The 23,332-nt window shown below is 41.5% G+C and overlaps 1 protein-coding gene across 6 annotated transcripts in view; it reads left to right on the top strand.

Moving 5' to 3' along the window:
- The window catches only part of LAMA2 (laminin subunit alpha 2), a 3,129,796-nt gene that overhangs the window by 636,228 nt on the left and 2,470,236 nt on the right, over positions 1-23,332 (top strand). The gene's annotated exons all lie outside the window — the stretch shown is intronic.

Raw genomic sequence — 23,332 nt, 5'->3', positions numbered from 1 at the left:
GCAGACTCTTAGCTATGTTAGTGGACATAGATATGCTGGACATAACCTCTCCATTCTCTTGTACATCTAATGTTTTTTAGATCTAGTACTTGTTCCTTGAATTGGGGCCACATGTTTGGACTTCTTCTTCCTTTTCGTTGGAGGTCCACCAGCTGTTGATAAAAATGGCTGAGGCGAGGTTTGGGATATTGACAGGGCATCAAGAACAATTCCATTCCTTTGAGTGTTTTCTTTGTGCATGATTTCAGTCTTTGCATGAATCGGAGTCTGTGAGTGGTAAATTAATGTCCCCTGTATCCAACGATAGGCAACGTTCTGCCAATGTAATCTCATTATCAAGGACCCTTCCTGCATGCACCAGAAAAGAGTCAAGGGTATCGCCTTCGTGTCTCTTGGGAGTGCCCTCCTTGTCTCCCATTATTTTCCCTTTAAGCATTGTGTACACAACAGTAATCAGTGAATAAATAATTAAAACCTTGGGGTTTGTATCACACTTACTGCTTTAGATGAAGAAAGAGTGGGGGCCCAGCACGGCCTCATTCGGCTGCAGACAGGCGCAGACAGGCCCGCCCTCGGCCCGGGCACGGCACGGGCATGCCCTTGCACTGCAGGTGTGCAAAGATGACTTTTACAGCATCAGGAGGGCTGTCCTTGCCTACCCCGCTGTTGCATGTGTTGGGGGACTGAGTCCCACCCCACCCAGCCAGGAAGCAGAAGGACTGCGAAAACATGGGCTTCAGCGCAGAACTGGTGAATAGAGTTCTGTCTGTTATGAAGTCCTGCCCTATGAGAGTGCAAACATGTCTTTTACGGTGTCGGGAGGGCTGTCCCTGCCTCCTGCACTGCTGCAAATGCTGGAGGACCGAGACCCACCCCAGCCAGTCAGGAAGCTGAAGGACTGCGGAAACACAGGCCTCAGCACTGCCCTGGTTAATCGAGTTCTGGCTGTTATAGAGTCCTGCTCTGTATTTTTCCATAGTTGCGGAGACTTTTTTTTCAAAACATCCTCATTGAGCAAAAATAGCTAGGCCTGGTGGATTTTTTATTTCCAAATTGCAATTTTGCGAGAGCAAAATTGTGCAAAATATTTCTCTACTGAAATACTATTTGGAGCTGAAAATGTCTTGTCGAAACCATTTTCTCATCAAAGAATTTTCAGACAAGATCTTCAGTGGATTTTGAATGCAAGGTCTGCCATTGTGTTAAACCTTCACACAAGATACCGGTCAAGGCTGGACTGGCCCATAAGGCAATCAGGCAGTGCTGAAATCGCTAGTCTGGCAGGTTGGTGTGTGTGCCAGTTTTAGGCTTTTTTGGGCCAGTTTTAGGGTCTGCTTGGCCAGTTTCAAACTGTTGATTTATTGGACAGTTATACAACCATTGCATGCAGCAAGCTCAAATCAATTCAATCTCCATACAATGCAAAACACTTATACAGTGTGTCTTTACAAGTTCAAACCAGCCCGAGTTTGCAAACATGGGCCACATTTTAGCTATCTAATTCACTTTTATTTTAGTGCTAAGGTCTATCTCAGTCAGACCCTCATACTGGCAGGTGCAGTTCACAAAATAATGCATAATGAGTAATGTTTAAAAACGTTTGTAAATATTTGTGAAAATAAATTTGGTTTAACATATTTCACCTTTGGACTCTTTCTTCTTAATGCTGGTCAAACCAGCTGCACCTAATGCAGAACTGATCAGATTCACAACATTTCTGTGCCCTTTTTGCCACCAAGGCTTACTCACTGCCTTCTTATCATTTGTTCATATGATCACCAAGCTGGGAAATTTCTCAAAATGCTGTGTACATTGTTACTGTTTCCAGCCAACCTATTATCGGGAGGATGACAGGGCAGGGTAGAGGGGCTGTCTTAGTCAGAACATAAAAGATCACTTTAGGCATGTCTTTGTGTGGTTCAAAGCCCTCGCCTTGAGGAAAATGCAATTCTTATTACAATGAGTGAGATTTCGGCTCAAACTGATAAAAGAAACTTGTAACAGCAAATGTAATGTGCTCCACAATTCAATTCAATGCAAATAACCGGATGTCATTTCAAAAGCTCTTTTGGCAATATCAAATGAAAGGCAGAAATGAGGATGAGTCTCTGTGTGTCACTGGAAAAGCCTTTAACTTCCTTGTTTTGATGTCTGCGCTTGAAAGCTTCCTCACTTGCAATGACAGGAGCCGTGAATGGCAAGAAGACTAGCTGTGGTCCTGGATCAAATGAAGAGTTGAGAAGAAAGGGAACACCAATGTGCGTCTCGCGCAGTTTGCGATACGGCGACGATTGTTGTCTTTGATTTTAAATTCTCCTGGCTTTGAGTTTACAGCAAGTCTTGCTACTAATGTGAGGTTCATTACTAGGCAATTTATTCTACCGGAGCTGGAACAACAACAGAAGCAACCAATTTCAGCAAGCTGAGATGTTGACATAAACCAGTTCACAATTTTGATTCTGATGTAAGTGATTTTGGTAGTGAAAGGTGCAGTGTTGGATTACAGTCAGATCTGTGATCATTAAGTACAGAAGCAGGGTTATCTACATGCAAAACATGCAACACATTCTTCTGCGTGGGATAGCTTTGTTTTCTTTTTAACAATTACCTACATTTTTTCCTATCAAATCCCACTCGTTTGAGATAACATCTCAAAGACAGTGAATCCTACTTGAACCTGATTTTAATCTTCATTAATGTTAAAGCGTGTTAGTTTCCCTAACTATGCACACTGATTAGATACTAGACCACAAAAGATCACCCCAGCTCAACAATAGGCCACACAAAAACATTGAAATGGATAAAAAGACTGGTGGAAAGGATGACCATCTTGGATTACCTTCCTGAGACTAACCAGATTCCAACACTCTCTAATGACACATGTGCAGTCCAGGAAGTAGAGTGCAAGAGGAAGAAACACACGGTCAAGCACACTAATCCACCAATTCACTGACCAGTAGGAAATCTCTGGATCATAACAGATTTGCGGACACCATCTGTGGGATAGACCTACAAGACACAGGTACTGTGAACATATGAAGAGAGACACACATCCCTTTTCTCTTTCTATTGCTGTCTATGTCTCTTTCACACACACATGCACACACAGGCACATAAACAGACACACACACAACACATAATAAGTATCAGCGACCATGGTACAACTACAACATTTCTCTAAACGTCTAAGGGGGAGAGCCAGGAAGCCAAAGAAAACAAGTGAGGAAAGAAAGATGTGAAATGCATAACATCAAAAATCCCAGACTGGAGTAGAAAGAAAGTGAAACATAGCAGAAAGGGGAGATAAAGTAATAGGTAATGACAGAGCAGCAGGACGACATATCAAAAACATAAAATCATGTGAAAGATGTGTTTTTAGAGTAAGCCAAAGAAAGATATTATGTTGAAATTATTCATAGAGTAAGATAAGGACAGGAAAAGGGCCAGAAGAAAATGAATGCTAAAGCAAAACCAAAGATGGGGAGGAAGGGAATAAGTGGGCAAGTAAAAAAAAATATTGAGTAAAAAGTCAGGCCCAAAGGAAGAGAACAGGTGAGAAGTGTATGTCTTCAAAGATGGGAGGTGGCTATTTATCCAGCAGCTGGACAAATAGTACATAATATCTACTAGTTAACCAGGGGCTGGCAAAATAGTACTTAATTTCTACTATTTAATTAGCAGCAGCCTAAATATACGGAACTTCCTAGTTGATATGGCTACATCTACTATTTGACCAGCCGCAGGATAAATAGTTTGAAGTAAATCTTTATTTAGCCAGACATGAAGAAAAATGGCAGGATGGTGCCCTGCTTCTAATGGAGGTGCAAGAAAATAAGGTCTCAAGCATTTGAACCTAAGTGCATGTACAAGTCGTTTGTACAAAGGTAAATAAATGCATGATGGAAGCTAAGTGATTTACATTTTAAAAAACTGTAAAATCTATTTGAATAAAACATTTATGTTAGTATATATTAGAATAAGAAATGCAGGAGTCAACCTTCTGTTTCAAGAGGTCCACCATATGGCAAACACATACATTTTGTGTTGCAATCTTTGGCTTTTTTCAAAGAATAATGTGTATGGTTGTGATGCAACGTACATAAATGTTATCTTAGCTCATGAAAATAATTTTTTTTAACATTCATAATTCTGGTTTTGATGATTTTTGAGGGTTGCACTAATTTTGGCCTTCCTACGGAAGGCATTGTGTTAGTTTTGAACTTCTTTTTAAGGGAGATTGTGCTTGCTTAGTATTTTAGACGTGGCAAACCTGCAGCAGCTGATGAGCAGCAGCAAACAGGGACTGTACAGAGAGATAAGTAGTATCTGGGACACAGATGGAGCTCTTGCATATGGCATTTGGCACTAAGGGAACAATGCTTTGGGGGCATTTACAGGAGGTAATTTTGCAAGACACTAATGGAGCTTCTGTAGAAGAGGGGAAGTGAAAGCAGGAGACAGAAAATCAAAGGATCTGGCTAATTCATGAAGGAAGTGTCTATTCGCTCGGCTGCCAGCTGAATAAACACTCTTGTTCACACTATTCACCCAACAGGGTGTGTTTTTAACATACTGCTTATTGATCCCTTCTCATGCTGGGCCCCTTTAGCCACATTGATATTTAAGTCACCCACCTACCCAGTGTAACTTGGGAATGGTAGTTTCATTTTCAACATGCTAGGAAATGTTGTATGTGGACTGGCTCCTTTGGCTACAGGGCCCTCATTTCTGTCCTTGACTGTGTTGTCTCAGCAAAAGTAATATGGAATCCAAAATAGTCTGGGTGATAGGCTAAAGTCTATGTGGATGGGACCTAGGAAAGAAGGAGATGATGATAAACAGTAGGAGGATAAGGGCTAGGAGGTGGATCACCAGTATGGGCAGCTTGACCAGAGCCATGATAACCAGGACAAGAAGAACTAAGACCAAGGTGACCCAATCCAGAAGGGACCAAGTACAAATGGATAAGGAGGAAGAGAACCAGGAGAAACTGGGGATTCTAGGATCAGGGTGAGAGGGATCAGGAGGTCTGGGAGAAAGTGGTAGAGGGAGATTTTGGCCCAGTGGACAAGGGTCCAAAAGAACAGAAGGTACAGGGGTGAGAGGACTAGGAGACAAGGTGCTCTAGGAGGGTATGAAAGCACCAATCAGGACCAAAGGGACAAGAAGAAACAGTGCCAGGAATAGATGGACCAGAAACAGGAGGATCAGGACCACAGAGAGCAAATCAAAGAGGACCATTGGGACAAAAAGTAGATGGACCAGGGCTGTGAACATCACGACCAGAGATAGTAGGATTAACAGTCCCTAGGGTAGCTGGGCTAAGAGGAATAAGAGGACCAGGAAGTTCAAGCTCAGTAGGACCAGGATCAAAACGTCAAAGAGGGTAAGCCTCAGGAGGACCCTAAACCAGAATAATAAGTGCTACATGAAGCACAGTGACCCACAACATAGGAACTAGAAAGACCAGAGCCACAGGGACAATGACAAGGAAGCCCACATGTAGGAGGACCATCATTAGAAGGATTATGACTGGGGGAACCAGTGTCAGGTGGACAAGAACAAGGTGGAACAGGCAAACCAGGAGACCAAGAGGAGTCATAGAACTATTGTGGGATAGGAGGATCAGAGAACAGGAGGCCAAGGGAAATTAAGGCCAGTGGGACTATAGACCACCACAACTAAGACCAGGACTTCATGGACAGGGACCAGGAACAGAAGGGTTAGGAATAGGCCTGGGCTAAAATTCCGTTCCGCTTGCGGAAATTGCGATCATTTGACATTTTCGCGTTCCGCGGAGAGCGTGAAAATGTCCAAATTTCCGCAATCCGCATTTTACCGGAAATTTTTTGCTTGCTCACGCTGTAAAATAATACATTCTCACGTGCGCGCGATCGCCTTACCTGAATCCCCGCGTTCGCCGACAAGTTTTTCCGATCCGGTCGCGTTCTCCACAAGATGTTGGATTGTTGGTAGCCACTTGCGCTGTCTCACAACAGTTCGCGCCCGCAGTAACGTCATTCGTCGCGCGATCACGTCTTTCTTCTCGCGATCATGCACCGCGAGACAAGTGAAAACAAGATGGCCGCGTCCGTGAGTGACTGCATGGGTAAGTTGGCGAGCCGCGTCCACGCAGAAAATACCGCGAATGGGCGGGAAAAAAACGTCCGCATCTTCGTGATATATCCGCGTGTTTGCGGAGATTTTTAACATTTTCGCGATAATTTGCGAAAGTGAATTTCGCAAATTCCGCCCACCCCTACTTAGGAATATACAAACCAGAGCAGAGAAGCACCAGGACGACAGAGGTACCAGAATCAGGGTGAGGAGGAAAAAAGGGCCAGGAGCTGGAGCCTGTGAAACAGGAAAGCCAGATTCCAGAGGATCAGGGTCAGGAGTACATGATAAGGATTACCAGACTAAGAAATCCTGGACCATCAGATCTAGGAAAGGCTAGGATGGTCAGTGGTGGTCCAGGACAAGTTATTGAAGATCATGAGGACAAGGAGCAGGAAGACTTGGTTCAGAAGAATCAGTACCAGATTGAGGGCACCTATTAAGATTGGGACCAGGAGGACAAATGCCAATATAACCAGGATAAGCAGGACAGGGGGGTGAGGACCAAAGCCACCAGGAGGACCAAAGCAAGAAGGACTAGGTGGATTTAAAGGACCAGGTCCCAGAGTACCATGTGGAGAAGATCGATCATCTCGGGTAGAAGATGATAAGACCCAGGAAGACGAGGACAAGGAGGATCATGGGCAGTTTGTGTAGACCATGAGAACCACGAGGATTAGGGGCAGGAGAAGGAGGACCATATCTATGAGGCCTAGGAAGCTCAAGAGCCTGAGGACTATGGCCTTTCGGACCGGGGGACGAGAATAAACAAGGAAGATAAGTCGGTGGTACTAAGCGTCCCAGGAGGACCAGGGCTAGAAGAACTAGAGGAATTGGCACCAAAAAAACCAGGAACAGGCCTGCGAGTGCCAGAAGGACCAGGGTCTCTGTACCAGGGTCCGTAGTACCAAGTGGAGCAGAAAGACTGGGAATTGGGGTAGCAGGATCATGGTGAGGAAGATCAGGAAGACCAACACACCAGAGACAGGAAGACCAAGGGGAAAAGACCTGGTCATTCAGGAGGACAAGGACCAAAATAGCCATGCTCTTAAGGGCCCAAAAAGAGAGTACCAGGAAAAAAGAAGGCCGGACCAGCAGACACAGTAAAAGAAGGACTATGAGGTCAAGGCATAGGACTGAGAGGGCCAGGATTATCCAAACAAGGGTGATAAGGACTAGAAGGGCCATGCCTAAAAGGAGCAAGACACAAGAGGTAAGGTGGATTAAGAGGACAAGGAGTTGTTGTACCAGGAATCGGATGAACAGGGTAAGGAGGATTGGAAGGACCAGGTCAAGTTGAAGAAGGTCAAGAGGACCAGGAAGAAAGAGCTGTGAGAAGGGTGTCTGGCAAAAACTGGATGGCCAAGACAACCAGGCATATGAAGACCTGAGCAAGGACGATCAGAAGCAAGAGGATTACGTTAAGTTGAACAAAAACAAAAATAAAATGAGGGAGTTGAGGGCCAGGAATAGGGATACCAGTGCAATGCATTCAGATTCAGAGTGAGAAAAACGGGAGAACTGGACCTGGAGGATTATGAGCAGATGAGAAGGCAACCTGAGCCAGAAGCACAAGAACTAAGTGGATCAGGGCAAGGAGGCCCAGTGGGAAAAGAACCACAGGGACCAGGAAGATAAAGTTACAGAGGCCCAAGGGAATCAAGACCTGACATATCAGGAAAGGAGGACCAGGGTGTGGATAAAAAGGAAGCTCATGACAATGGGGAATGATATCAGGAGCCAGGAGGATGAAGCTGAACAGGATGACCAGACAAATGAGGATTAAAACTAATGGGACAAGTGCAGACTAAGGATGACAAGGGACAGAGGGACTTGTAGGATTAGGGCCCGGCGCATCATGGCCAGCTAGAGGACAAGGATAAATATTCACATCAGGAGCAGGTGGACTTGACCATTAGGTCCAGAGACCAGATGACGGAGGATAAGGTGTACTGGGAGGATCAGGATAAGCAAGAACCAGGCTAGGAAGACCAGGGGGCAGGACAAAGGAGTTTGGGGCTTACAAACTTAAACAGAGGACCAAGAACAAGGGTAAGAGGACCCGGGTAAAATAATCAATGGGACTCGGGCAACCAGAGCCAGGAGAACCAAGGGGAGCCAACGAGACCCAAAATGAAAAGTCCCCAATAGGACCTAGAAAAGATGAGCAGGACTAATGGACGCAATACCAAGAGGGCCAAGAGGACAGGGATTATGGCCAGGAGCAACAGGATGACCCAAACCAACCGGAAAATGAGTGCTAGACCAAGGAGGACCAGGAAAAGAGGGCGGGGTTGAGAAGGACTCAGAAAACAAGCAGGAGTAAGGTGGTGCGGATCATTAGGACCAGGACCAGGAGGTTAAGGAAAGGCAAATATAATGAAGGGCAATGGCCTGGAAGTGCCCAGAAGGAGAAAAGCCAGGAAAGACTAGAATCAGTAGCACAAGATTCTGGAAGCCAGTACCATGGTGACTGGGGCTAAGAGACAAGGGCTGGTAAGAAGACCAAGAGGACCAAGACTACCCAGAAAAGGAAAATTTGAAAACTGGGAGCAGGAGAATTCATTGGGATCCTAGGCCATACACATTAAGATATCCCTTTTGTAAGTGTTTTTTAATCATTTGTTTTTTAAAATAATTTTTTGACCCCTTCCGTGCATGCGGAATTTCCGCGCTGTGCAGGCGTTTCCATTAGTGGGCGGGGATTCGGACGGACGGGGACCGTCCTGCGCAAATGCCCAGCGTGACGCGTGACGGCTCCTGGCCGTCACGACCATGGAAGAGGTTAATGAGAGTGTTCATCAATTACATAATCTATGATCACATAATAAAATAGAGCAATTACATCATTCCGATCTTTTTTTAAACTATTTTGCTAAATTGAATAGTAGAATGACAGAAAAAATGCACTATATTAAACTGGCTTACATAAATTAAAACAAGTTTTAATGCACGGGGAGCCCCCCCACCGCATCTTGGTAAGAAACAATCCATAATTCTACATTGCACATATTACCAATAAAACTTCTTAACCAATTGCCTCCCAGAGGTTTAAGAATTTCCTGTAAGATCCTTATTTTAATGTGCTCTTTTTTCAGATTCCCTAATTCTACATAATTTGGACCACCAATATTGAAATTTTGGAGTTTCTTCAGACTGACACTTTTGAAGGATTATTGATCTAGCTTTTAAAAAGATAATGAATAATCGCTTTTTTTGTAGGATGGTGATGTTTAGATTGGTAGTGTGCGTGAAGACTACTGTCTGAGCATCTACTAAGTGTTCAAATTCTAATGGGCAAGAGCAGTACTAATACATCTCAGCCCAGAATTGTCTTAATTTTGAGCAACTCCATATTATATAGGTCCAATTCCCCCCCTCCAGATAAGATCTAAAACAATTTTCAGAAATTTGAGGATTAATTTTATGGAGAAGGACACAAGTTCTGTAAAGCAGCCACTTGGTTTAAAATTGCATATGCTGCAAATATGCCCCCTTTAATAGGTTAAATTGAATTCTTTTATTTTATCCCAAGGCATAGCAGAAATCTGAAGATTTTCTTCAGAATGCCATTTATCACGCATCTTCTCGTAGACCTTAGCGTCCTTGTTTTTTGATAAAGAGGAAACCCACCAACTAATAGATCTGCGAGACGTAGATTCTATCAGGTCCTCTACTAGCATCTACTAGCCAATATACCTCTGGAGTCAATATCCCGTAACAATGTCTGATCTCAATAATCGACCATTGCATCGCTGTTTTAAATAACGTCATACTAAGCTCAACTTCCCTCCAGCTTTTCCTGTTTTCTGCATCCAGAAAATTCCATGTCCTTCGATACCCATTGCTCTCCCACCCGGAAGCAATATTTTGCTCTAAAAGTGGTTGATCACCAATGTATATATCTGCCAAATAAGTCACTCCATTAATACAAGGGAGATCATAATGCCTAAACATTTGCTGTTTATGCTTAATGGTCCACTGTAGAATCTTTTAGCTCCCTTTTTTGGGAACTTATATGAGGCGTAAAAAATCAACAATTTCATACTCCTGAAAGATCAATTCTAGAACAAAATTGTCAAACAGAAAAACACCTGAGGGAATGGTTCTTAATCATTCTTGTCATGCTGTCAAACCAAGAAACCTCAACCTTTTGAATCCTGACTATGGAACTGATGCAGGTGTTTGCTAATAAAAAATCTGTGCATTCAAAGTGAGTAAAAGGACAGGACTGTTACCTTCTGAGCTCTGATTGAAAGCAGATGCTGTCTGATGCTGACACAGAAGTCTGAGCTTGGAGAAGAGGAGCTGGATCTTGGCCGAGGGGTTTAACAGTGGACAGGTGAAAAGGACTGTGGTTTTTGAAAGTTGACAGAAAGGGTTTGAGAATCTCCCTATTCAGTTGGCTCACAGAAGGACTCTGAGTAACAAAGGACTCTGATTATGCCAACTGTGATGGGACTTAGAACCAAGGCCAGCAGTGATAGACTTAGTACCAAATAGGTGGTCTGCGCTACTCTGAGGGCGTGTTTAAGGATGGTGGAAGTACATGTGTATGTGAATGTGCAGCAAGTGTGTAGTAATAATACTGCATGTGTGATGGATGTCTGAGTGTTGAGACCAATGGAATGTACTTTCTATATACTTAGACAGTGGAACTGTATTGACCGCATCCTTTTGGCTGGATGGTGAAGACCTAGACATTGAAGTGAGGCTGGATGGAGAAAGAGCTACCCACAGAAATTCAATGAGATGAGCAGAGGGCTGCTAATTCGTTCTTCCAATCACCACGATATATGGTGATTGGCTTGAGGTGTGTAGTAGGTCGGCAGTTTCCGTTAAAGATGAGGACGTTTCTAAGCAGATCCTGTTCTTTGTCTGCGCTTGATAACTGTTACAGAAAGGCTGATGGCATTCTGGTACAGAGATGGCACACTTCATTGAGCCCATGTTTTGCAGACAGCATCATTTCGACCTGCTGTGAGAGCTATTACTTTGCTCAAAGGCTGATCCTGAACTACAGCCAGATAATTACATTTCTAGGAAAACAACCCCAAATCAGTTTCGAAACCTTAGACAGTGGATCCACATCCCGAATCTGGAAAATCATTATAAAAGTGTGACTCTTAAATAATTGATCTGTGGGTCGCAAAACCCCTCTGTTTATTCACCATGTCTTATTTCTCACAATGTTTGTAATAAAGTTAATGGATGCAATTTATCTCTCAATTTCTTTTGTTCAGTGTCTTTGATTCTTAGATGTCATTCTGTCATTTCCTTGTTAATAGTCATTAATATTCCACTGACATTCAGTTCAACTGATTATAGTTCCATTCCTTTGCTAGTAAAGAAGACATTATCCGTGGGTTGACCATACATTGGGGATTAATTGGGACAGCCAGATTGCATCCTCCTCAATCTTCATCAGGAAATTCTTCCTTGTTACGAAAAAAAAGGAGACAAGGGTTATCTCTAGTCTGTGGCTTGACTGCTCATCCTCCGCATCCTCCCCCATTATGAATAACCTTCTTTTAGCCCCTTGGATATAAATACCCGAAAGTAAGAAGTAGTGGTCCTCTCTGAAGTTCAGCCAGAATGATCACCAATCTGCCATCTCTTTCTCTCTCCTTTATTGATTTACTGTAATGTAAATGTAATTTAAAAAGCGCAAACTCATGCCTGTGGGTGTCTTGGCGCTATAGAAAACTGATTGGCTACAGCGGTGTCAGAACGAATCAAGCAGCTGAACAGATGCCTTCCAGTCCTGTGTGAAAAGCGAGGTTTTTAAGGCCTTTCTGAAGGTGAGTAAAAAGGGAGCAGCTTTTAGTATCCAGTGCAGACTGTTCCAGACAACGGCTGTGGTCCTGAAAAAACTCTTCCCACCCCAGTTAGTCCTTCCCTGGTGAGGTTCAAAGATACACAGGGATGGCCCAGAGCTTCTGATTCCCTACTGGTGGATGTCTAGCTAGAGGAAATGCCTTAGACTCCCCAGAACTCAAATTGAATGATCAGCTGTGAGAATGGTTCCTAAACCCGTCTCCTCTAAACCCTGGCTCCTTCCCATTCAGGGGTCTCACTATCACTGGCAGAGGGTTCTTAAATAGGAATTAAACTCAAATGATGATGTCATTACCTACCACACATCCATTTAGTCATATCTAATATTTCTTGCTGGATGTAGCTACAAAGGCATATGACAATAACACTGACTGGCATTTGGCTAGGTACATAAATTCTATTTATTCAAAGCTATTTTGGCCTGTTCAGAAACTGCATTTTGTAGAACATTTTGTACTACTACATAATGTACTAAAAAATGCAATTCACAAACCTACCTGTAGAGTTTACTTCTCTTCTATCTTTTACAATGCAGAGTTCTCCTGCGTTTACACACATATATGTATGCATTTTAGTAGTAAATGTGAGAGAGACAGGGGGGATTGGCGGGAAAATAGGCAATACTTACTCCTAAAGTAGATGGAAATTGGGTAAGGAGGGGAGAAGTAAAAGAGCTAAGAAGGAGTTTTGGGTGGTTTAGTGAGGGACATGTACCCACCCACAAAAGTGTAAACCTACTTACAATTGCTACTCGAAGACTGCACTTGTAAAGTTACTACAGAAAAAAAGGGGCTCAAAGTGATAGTAAATTGCTCTCGCTCAGAGCTGAAATACTTCCACCACCAAACATAACCAACCACTGATAACGCAACCCCTTTCTACAGAAATCAGTGCAGAGGTACTGAAACTAAAACCCCATGTTAATTTAAATACTTTATTTAAAATATATAAATAATTATGATTTCATGTTTACAAAATATATAAAAATATACATTTTATAAATTATCAAATATTTTAGTATTTTGTTTGCATTTTAAAGATTAGTGTAACCATACATTTTATTAGCATATAATTAAATTACTTCTAATTAATTGTAAACATCATGTTTAATCATGAATACTGCATAACAAAAACTTAATTTCTTTTAATTTAGTTGAGAATTTACTTTTTAATTTAAACTTGAGAAAAAAATACAAATCTTGATTAGGACTGATTTTTTTTGGATGCATGGGTGATCCGTAATATAATTAGTATTATCTTCTTAACATATTGTAAACTAAAGAAATGGGATATTCAGATGTTTACATCGGATCACTGACATAATATCGACTACAAAAATATAGACTTACAAAAATATCGACGCCAAAATATAGAATACCAAAATATCGACTCCCTATCTCCAAACAGGAAAGTACAAAAATATAGAATCCAAAATATCGTTGTAAATAATATAGTTAGTCAAAATATCGAAATTTTTAAATGTTTTAAAAGTAATGTAAAATTAATTAAATAATACATATAATTAACTGACACATACTTAAAAATACTTAAATAACATTAAAATTAATAAATAATTAATGTAAGTAAAAAATAAAATTAATACATATATATTAACGTAATATTTATTAAAAATATTCAATATTTTCTGCGTAGGATAGCGGGCGGGTAAAATTTACTATTACCACTCCAGTAAGTGCAATAGTAGGGAAAGCGTTGGATAGCGGGAGGGTAAAAATTACTATTCCCACTCCAGAGAATGCAACAGTAGGGAAAGCGTTGGATAGGGGGAGAGTAAAAATTACTATTCCCACTCCAAAGAGTGCAATAATAGGGAAATCATTGGATAGCGTAGGGGTAAAAATTACTATTCCCACTCCAGTGAGTGCAACAGTAGAGAAAGCGTTGGATAGCGTAGGGGTAAAAATTACTATTCCCACTCCAGAGAGTGCAACAGTAGGGAAAGCGTTGGATAGCGTAAGGGTAAAAATTACTATTCCCACTCCAAAGAGTGCAACAGTAGGGAAAGCATTGGATAGAGTAGGGATAAAAATTACTAATCCCACCCCAGAGAGTGCAACAGTAGGGAAAGCGTTGGATAGCGTAGGGATAAAAATTACTATTCCCACTCCAGACAGTGCAACAGTAGGGAAAGCGTTGGATAGCAGGAGTTCAAAATTTACTATTCCCACTCCAGTGATTACAACAGTAGAGAAAACGTCAAATGGCGTAGGGGTAAAAATTACTATTCCCACTCCAAAGAGTGCAACAGTAGGGAAAGCGTTGGATAGCGTAGGGATAAAAATTACTATTCCCACTCCAGAGAGTGCAACAGTAGGGAAAGCATTGGATAGCGTAGGGATAAAAATTATCATTCCCACTCCAGAGAGTGCAACAGTAGGGAAAGCGTTGGACAGCGGGAGTGTCAAATTTACTATTCCCACTCCAGTGAGTGCAACAGTAGGGAAAGCGTTGGATAGCGGTAGGGTAAAAATTACTATTCCCACTCCAGAGAGTGCAACAGTAGGGAAAGCATTGGATAGCGTAGGGATAAAAATTATTATTCCCACTCCAGAGAGTGCAACAGTAGGGAAAGCGTTGGACAGCGGGAGTGTCAAATTTACTATTCCCACTCCAGTGAGTGCAACAGTAGGGAAAGCGTTGGATAGCGGTAGGGTAAAAATTACTATTCCCACTCCAGAGAGTGCAACAGTAGGGAAAGCGTTGGATAGCGGTAGGGTAAAAATTACTATTCCCACTCCAGAGAGTGCAACAGTAGGGAAAGCGTTGGATAGCGGTAGGGTAAAAATTACTATTCCCACTCCCGAGAGTGCAATAATAGGGAAAGCATTGGATAGCGTAGGGGTAAAAATTACTATTCCCACTCAAGTAAGTGCACAAGTAGGGAAAATAATAAATTAATATTTTTTTAAGAATTAATTAATTATTAATACCAAAACAAGTATTACAATTAATTACCAATAACACAAGATTTAATAATTGATTATTTATAAATACCAATACATTTTTGTTTAATTAATTACCTATTAATAATTAATTAACAACCAATTGTTTTTCAATAACAAACATTATTAAATGCTAATAATACCAATTAATAATTAATTCATAATATATTGATTAACGATATACACACATTATTTAAATAATTGATGTTTTACAATTATATTACTTCCCACCATATTCCCCTATAAACACACTACCCGCTACAAATATTAAATGAATACAATTAACATAATTATCAATTAAACAATTTATACAAATTAATTACCAATTAATAAAAATTATTTACCAATTAATATTTAATCAACAACCAATAAATGTTCAATACCAATTAATAATTAACTAATAACTATTAAATTACTGCCCACCCTATTCCCCTATAAACCCACAACCCGCTACAGAAGTAAAACGCAAAATTAAATTAAAGATATATTAATTAACAATATACACACATTAATTAAATAATTAATTATTTACAATTATATTACTTCCCACCATATTCCCCTATAAACACACTACCCGCTACAAATATTAAATGAATACAATTAACATAATTATCAATTAAACAATTAATACAAATTAATTACCAATTAATACAAATTATTTACCAATTAATAATTAATCAACAACCAATTAATTTTCAATAACAATTAATAATTAACTAATAACAATTAAATTACTTCCCACCCTATTCCCCTATAAACCCACAACCCGCTACAGAAGTAAAACGCAAAATTAAATTAAAAATAATTAATAATTCCTATAAATTATTATTTAATGTACTATAATTAAATTACTTCCCACCCTACTCCCCTATAAACCCACAACCCGCTACGGAATTAAATTACACAAAAATAAAATAACATAAAATTCATTACTTTAAAAATATTCTAACATACATTCCAATATTAATACATACTTTTAACACATATACTAACACTTAAAACACTATAAAAAATTAGATATTTTTAACAACTATATTATGACTGTCGATATTACTTACTTCTATATTATTGCAATCGATATTTCTTACCTGTTGTTCTTCACCACTATATTTTGGCAATTCGATATTCTGTCCATTCTATATTTAAAACTCGATATTCTGTCCACTCAATATTTTTTTTTCGATATTATGTCTATTTACCATTTACATCTGAACTTGTAGATAATTTAACAGGACATAAACGTGAGGCAAAATATGAAAAATGAAAGGGTGACTGAATGGGACCAATCTTGGATGATGGCAAGAGACTAGATAACAATTAAGTAAATGCTGAAATTTGATGGATTAAGGACTCGATGTACAGCACTTGTGTGGTTGTAAACCCTTCCATTTGCAAAGGGTTTTCCACCACAAAAGATATTTTTTAGTCAATGGTTGGTAACAGCTATGGGACAGCTCCTACATGGGGAATCATGTTGGGGGCCTCATAGGAACTAGGGCATGGTCCAGAGGAGTACTGTCTGATTCACCTGATGAGTTCTCAAAGTATATATTTTTTTTAAAGGAACACTTGTCCCTTTAATGAGTTTGAGCTGCTTTCCTAAAAGCATTCATAACCAAACGAATGGGTCACAAATTGTGACCTGCCCAAGTAATCCTCATTAGACAAATATTGTACGACCTTTAACAGGAATGCAATTTGCAATGCGCTCTAGTCTTAAAAAGTTCACATCGCAAATTGCATTCTCATTCACAAACCAGTCGGTGTGGAAATTGGACCTCCCTGGTTTCAGATGGCAACAGTGCTTTTGGCCCTATGTCTTTTGAGCCAAAATCTGCAACTGAGATGTGGGGTTGAGTAATGGGGTACCAGGGGCAAAAGATACAAGCCAGCCTTTTGTGCTTATTTACCAAAGCTGGTCTATCTCAGGTGTCAAGCTACCAGCCCAGAACACTGAAGCATATGCTCAAGAGATGACAGACCCTATTATTCTATGATACTTGACAATCTATGCAGCTGAAAGTATCTGCTACTAGCAAACATTAACAAAGCCAGCAGTACCCGGTTAGATTCTCGGCAATGACGTTGAACTTCCTGTTTTTCTAGACAAATCACTTAATCTTCCTATGCCTAACAAAAAAAAAATGATGAATGTGTCCTCATGTAACGCAACTGGTGCTATGTAAAGCGCTTTGATACCCAATACCTTCGGGTCAAGTTCGCGTTATGTACAACTTCGTAAAATAAAAAAAATAAAGAAAACCCTACTGACATTTCCAATCCTTGATTAGTTTTGTGCTTTTGTCTCTGCCACTTCTTCAGGATTCTACTCCTAGGGTACTACACATATTTTTACTAGTAGAACACCTAGTTTCTGATTAGTCTTCTTTTCTCCTGAAACCTTCTTCAGTACCACAAAGCATTCACTATCCTCTCTGTGAAACCATAATTTAAAGTATTACTTCTCAATTTATCATTCTCACATGTTGACTCCAAGTTGTATGTGTACATCTTTTAAAAACAAAATGATGCTTTGTGTATTTTGAAATCCCCTTACGGATTATAAAGACCTCCAATCTATCTTCACATTATGTGCTTCCTTCAGGCTATAAATATTAAAATTTTCTTGCCCCTCATGAAATTATTTTCATTGTCTTTCCGTAACTTTTCTGCAAATGAATTGTTCCTACTGTAGTTGTAGTCTTCAAAATGGGGCAATATATTTCAGATGGCTCCTCCCTGAGTGATAGTGTCCACAAACTGGATATATTTTGGAGCTATTCTATCAAAATATTGAACGCCATTCATTTGTCAGAGGGGCATACATAAATCGTCCTAACCAGGTGAGCCTCCCAACACGTTCTCACAGGTGTACTGCGAAAATACAAACTCTATGGGTCCAGGTTTCCTCCTTCTGGAGCTCTCTTGTGCTTCTGCTCAGTAAGAAACTAGCAAATCATTTTGCAGATAACAGAGAATCCACCTCTTCTCCCTAGAATTTGGCTTTTAAATGACGTTATATTCAGTCAATGGTTCTCAATGTCTCTCTCTCTCTTTCTCTCTCTCCGGTCTATCCAGTGGCATTCAGCACTGACTTACTGGTCACATGCATGTGTTAGAAAAACAATGAAATACATTTCTGCCATAGCACAGCACCACAGGAGTCATTCTCCCCTCTTTATGCGCCAACATCTTCTGTATCTAGCCTGTGATGGAGCTGATACAGAGGATAGTTACACCTGCAGTTTTGGAAGCAATAAATGAGTGTATCTGAGTTGGGAAGAATTAAAATTACATTCTACCCCAGTCTGCTTTCAACAGGCTGTTTCTTGGAGGATACATATAGCTCTTCAAGTCTTGCAAGAAGGTAGTTATAGCTTTAAGTTTCATTGGTACTTAAAGGCCGTTCACACTAAAGCTTACTAAATGAACCATAGTGCGTAAATGTAGCTCCAAAGAGCTAGGTTAGATTGGTGTGGAGCAGATTGTTTTGAATTGGAGTGAGACAGATTGGTTTGTATTGTTTTGGATTAGAGCGGGGCAGATTGGAGTGGGGTGGGTTGGGAAGATTGGAGTGGATTGGATATGGGTGAGTGGTTTGGATTAGATTCAAGGGGGTGGATGGGTGTGGGGTAGATTGGAGTGTACTGCATTATATGCTAAAGCATAATTTCAGAAATTACAACTAGGAAAGAAACAATGTTGCTTTGCAATAAAATAATTCTCATTTTTTGAGAACACAACTCATGGACAAAAACAAAAGAAAGCATGAGTGCAAAGTGAGAATAGAAGACTTGACAAAATAAAATAAAGTTAACTATAGAAAATAAAACTTTGCAATTTTGTTTGTCAGAAAAGCCTTCTCACACCCATGACTTTGTCCTGCTATGGAAACAGGTTCCACGCCACATCAAGGGGGCTAGTCGACTGCCAGGTGACAGTTGGTGCACATGCAATTGGGCCATGGCTTTATGCTGTGAGAAGCTAACTTTCTAAAAGTACTGTTTCGAAAATATTTAATCAAAATGTGACTTCACCAGTAAATATTGCATCCCAATGCTTTCCCAATGAACAGCCAGGCTTGTTACAGTGAATATAGCTTTTGACTTTTGAGTTATTTTGACAGTTAGAATTTGCAGTTTAAAAGTGCAAATCCAGGCTATAAGTAGAAGGCCTGCAGTTATGTTTACACTGTCACTGTAATTGATGGTGCAATGGGTCCTGCAGTCCACTTATTACATTTAACTTGCAGGCCCTGGGTACACTTTGTACCATATACTAGGGGAAATATAATTCAGTTGGATCCTCCAATTGGAGGTATGCCAATTTCATTATGTTGAAATGAGAAGCACAGGCGGTTTACCACAGGTTAGCAAGAACAAAGTGCTTGGAGTTCTAGAGCCAGGAAAGACAGACACGGAATTAATCAGTGGCTTGTCTGGTCCATCTATTGTCTGTCCTTCCTCTGGACTGTTGCCAAGTTACTTTTGTCCTTCCACTGCTCACATTTAAGGAACACATTTTTTGTCAAAGCACTCCATGAGAGTATCTGTGTTTTCCAGCTGTTTCCTAGTGTGCTTCACCCCAACCCCTCTGTGATGCATTCTCACATGTGTGCTTCTCCACCCAGCAGTCTGTGGTGGCACAGGCCCTAACCTGCTGCACGTTCGCAGAAACAGAACCCTAGAAGGTGGCTTGCCAATTAGTGTAAATTATGCAAGCTGTAAACCCTTTTTCACGACACAAACCATGAATATGGATGATAATGTCTGGCATTACCATGCTTTCCCTTACGGCCAATGTTGTTGACTTTGTAACTGGAGAACCGAGTTTGAGTCCCGGCGTCGGCTCACCAGCCTGTGATTGTGGGCACATGACTTCATCTTCCCTTGCCTAAAAAATAAATGGAGAACTGAGTATGAGTCCCAGCGCTGGCTCACAGCCAGCGCTGGGACTCATACTCAGTTCTCACAGTGGACACATTTCTTCATCTCTCCATGCTGCATAGGTGAGACCTAAAGAGAAATGTTTTCATATGTTTCTTTCTTTTTATTTACTGATTCAAATTAGGTCAGTTAGTAAAAAGAAACAAAAGCAGCCGCATCATTTTGTAACCGAATGCATGCGTGGTGCATGTGTCTACAAAATTATGTGGGTGCTCGCATCATAGGCTTTTTTAAATTCTTCTTATGCCATGCTGCACAGATTCTAGAATACTGTACACCAGTGATTTTTACCTTGCAGTCTGCGAACGCCTGGGGTTCTGTGACTGTCTACAAAATATTTGTAGAAATATAAAGTATATACGCATAACAAAGCAAAAATGAAAATATTAAAATATGATGTAAATGTGGAGGAATTTGAAACTCCAGGTTGAAAATTAGGTTGGTATTACTAGCCTCATTTGTGTGAACAGCGCAAGTACTGCAAACAGTAGTACAAACAATTAGTATACTCAATTGAATCAATCATTCAATCAATCATCTGTGAGAATCAGCTGGGTGTTCTCAGCGTAGGAGACGATGTTGAGTCTGTGACTTCTGACGATGGCTGCAAGCGGGGCCATGCAGATGTTGAACAGAATGGGGCTCAAGGAGGATCCCTGAGGCACTCCGCAGCTGATCTCTGTCGGTTCTGAGTTGATGGCGGAGGTCTGACTCTCCGCGTTCGGCCGGTTAGTAAAAAGCAGATTAATTATTGGGCTTTGTTGCGGATGCCTGCGTCGAGTCTGGTGCACAGGGTGTGGTTGGAGACAGTGCTGAAGGCGGATGAGAGGTCCAGAAGGATGAAGGCAGCAGTCTTGCCTTAGCCGAGGAGAGTGTGGATGTCATCTGTCGTGGCGAGGGGAGCTGTCTCAGTGCTGTGGTTGCTTCTGAAGACCAATTGGGAGAGATCCAGGATGTTGTACGTTTAGATGAACTCAGAGAGTTGGGTGCTGATGGCTTTCTCAATGCCTTTGGTTGGGAAGGGGAGCAGAGAGATGAGTCTGTAGTTCTTGAGGTCAGTTGGGTCGGCAGAGGTTTCTTTTTCAGTGGGGGGGTTGATCTCTTTGTGTTTCCAGTCTTCCACGAAGGTTATAGACTCGACGGAGCAGTTGGTGGTGCAGCAGAGTTTGTTTGAGATGGAGGCACCCGCTCTGTTTAAGATGTGCTGAGGGCAGGGATCTCAGGGTGCTCCGGAGTGGATGCTCTTCATGATCCTAAGAGTGTCATCAGAGGTGAGGGTAGACCAGCTGGTCAAGATCTGCTGGGGTTTGGAGCCATTGGGTGTGGTGGTTGCAGGTGGAGTGGGGTGGGTGGGTCTTGGTTTGCGAAGCTGTGTAGATCTCCTTGATATTGCAGTGGAAGAAGATGGCGAGGTTGTCGCAGAGGTCTTGAGATGGGGGAATGTCTGCTGTCTCTGTGCTGGGTTTAGAGAAGTCTTTGACCATGGCGAAGAGTTCTTTGCTTTTGTGTGCGTGAGTTCCTGGATGTCTACTTTGTTGTTCTGAGGACGTGTGGTGTGCAGTGACAGCAGATTTGAAGGCTGTGTGGCCTGTTGTGATCTTGCTTCCCTTTTATCCTTTCTCGAGCCATCTGTAGGTGCACCTGAACTCTTGGAGGGAGGGAGAACCAGCTAGTTTTGTTTGGAGGGCTGTTTACCTGGGGTTTCCTGAGTAGGGCCAGTGTGTTGGCGCAGTTGGAGGTTGCGTGTTTAGGTGTTGGCATCTGTGGATGTCGGTGTTGGTGTCTTGCTGAGGGAGGTGGTGAGCTGGTCTTCGGTGACCTAGTTCCAGTCTCTGTGAGGATTGCGGTGGGCATGGTGGTGTATGGTGGGTTTGGTGAAGGAGACGTGGACGCAGTGGTGGTCAGTCCAGTGTGGCTCGGAGGTGTGGCTGGCGGAGATATTGTTGTTTGCGGAGAAGATGGGGTTGAGTGTGTGTCCTGTTGACTGGGTTGGTCATGTGACCAATTGTTTGAGTCTGATGGTGGTGAGGTTCTTCAGTAGGTAGTTGCGGTCTTTGAGGTTGTCCAGGTGGAGATTGACGTCATCCAGTAGAATGCAGTCTGTTGAGGTGAGATCGTGGTGAGCGATGAAGTCAGTTATGGCTTCGTTGAAGGGGAGGCATGGTTCGGAAGTTCTATAGATGAGGGTGCCGTGGAGGGTGGCGTTCGGGTTCATCTGGATCAGGACCGTGCCTGCACTAGCATGCTCTGATAAAAAGTGAGGATGCATTCAGAGCAAATGAAGACAAAGCGATATAGAGGACCCTAGCATATTGCTTCATCTTTTAGAAATAAACCTGAATTCTGAAATGATCCAAGCATCCCAATTAAAATTTGTAAATTAAAGAATATATTCCAGAATTTGTTTATTCGTTTGTTGTATACTTGTTTGTGTAATTTTGCTTCTTTTTTAGGTACACATCAAAGATATTGTTTAGGCAGGGGTTTCCAGCTTCCAGTAATAATTCTGTGTGGGTTCACTGAACTCAGAAAGCTAAGAATCACTAAAAACCATTGAGAAAATCAATAGCTTCCAAAGCTGGGAACTATTGGCTTTGCCAATGCTTTTTTAATAAATGTGGTTCTGTGCTCATTTTCCCCCTTGGCATCGCCCTGCAGCAACTTTAGTTTATGTAAATACATCTGGCCCCAGTTATTGTTGGTTTAGTGCAATGATTGTTTCACTTAATGTTTCAAGCTTTGTAAGACTAGACAATGGACGCCCAGTCAACAGTGGACATCATTATGTATTGTGCAGGCAGGACTGCATGTACAGCTTTGCACCAGCCCAACTCACCTCTTACTGCATGCAGCGCTCCCCGCTGTTAGTACACAGCTCCTCCTGTGCCGTAGTGCCCCCCCCCCCCACACCTGCCTCCCAACTCCACCCAGTACAGCTCCCCCATCTCCTTGTGAAAGCAATGGATTTCACAAGCAGGTTTCTATGGTGTTATGTTGGGTCCACATTTTATTCCCTATTCTGTAGTCAAATACTCAGAATAGCTGTATTTATGAGTGGGGACACTAGCTTAGGGTGACCAGGCATCCCGTATTTGCCCGGACAGTCCCGGGTTTTCGCCAGCTACCCCGGCAGATTTCATGAAATTAAGCTCATGTCCCGAATTTTAGGGAGTCGGCTGAAAACGATGGGAGGAATCAGCTTTTATAAGAAAGCAATTTGATTAACAGGCATGCTACTGGCTTTAAAAAGGCATTTTATGTATGTTCTTACTGCCTCTTCTGTAATTCTCTGCTAAGGAGCGCTGTCATTCTGTGCACCGGGTTGCAGTAAAATTGTAGTCCCTCTTCTATTTTTGGGAAATGTCCTGGTTGTTGGCTTTAAAATTCTGGTCACTCTACACTAGCTGCAGTCGTTATTTTAGTTCCCATCGTAACCCTGCACCATAATCAAACTCACTCGTAATTGGG

The sequence above is a fragment of the Triturus cristatus genome, chromosome 6 (assembly GCF_964204655.1).
Source record: "Triturus cristatus chromosome 6, aTriCri1.1, whole genome shotgun sequence".
NCBI lineage: Eukaryota > Metazoa > Chordata > Amphibia > Caudata > Salamandridae > Triturus > Triturus cristatus.
This window is presented reverse-complemented; position numbering and strand designations above follow the sequence as displayed.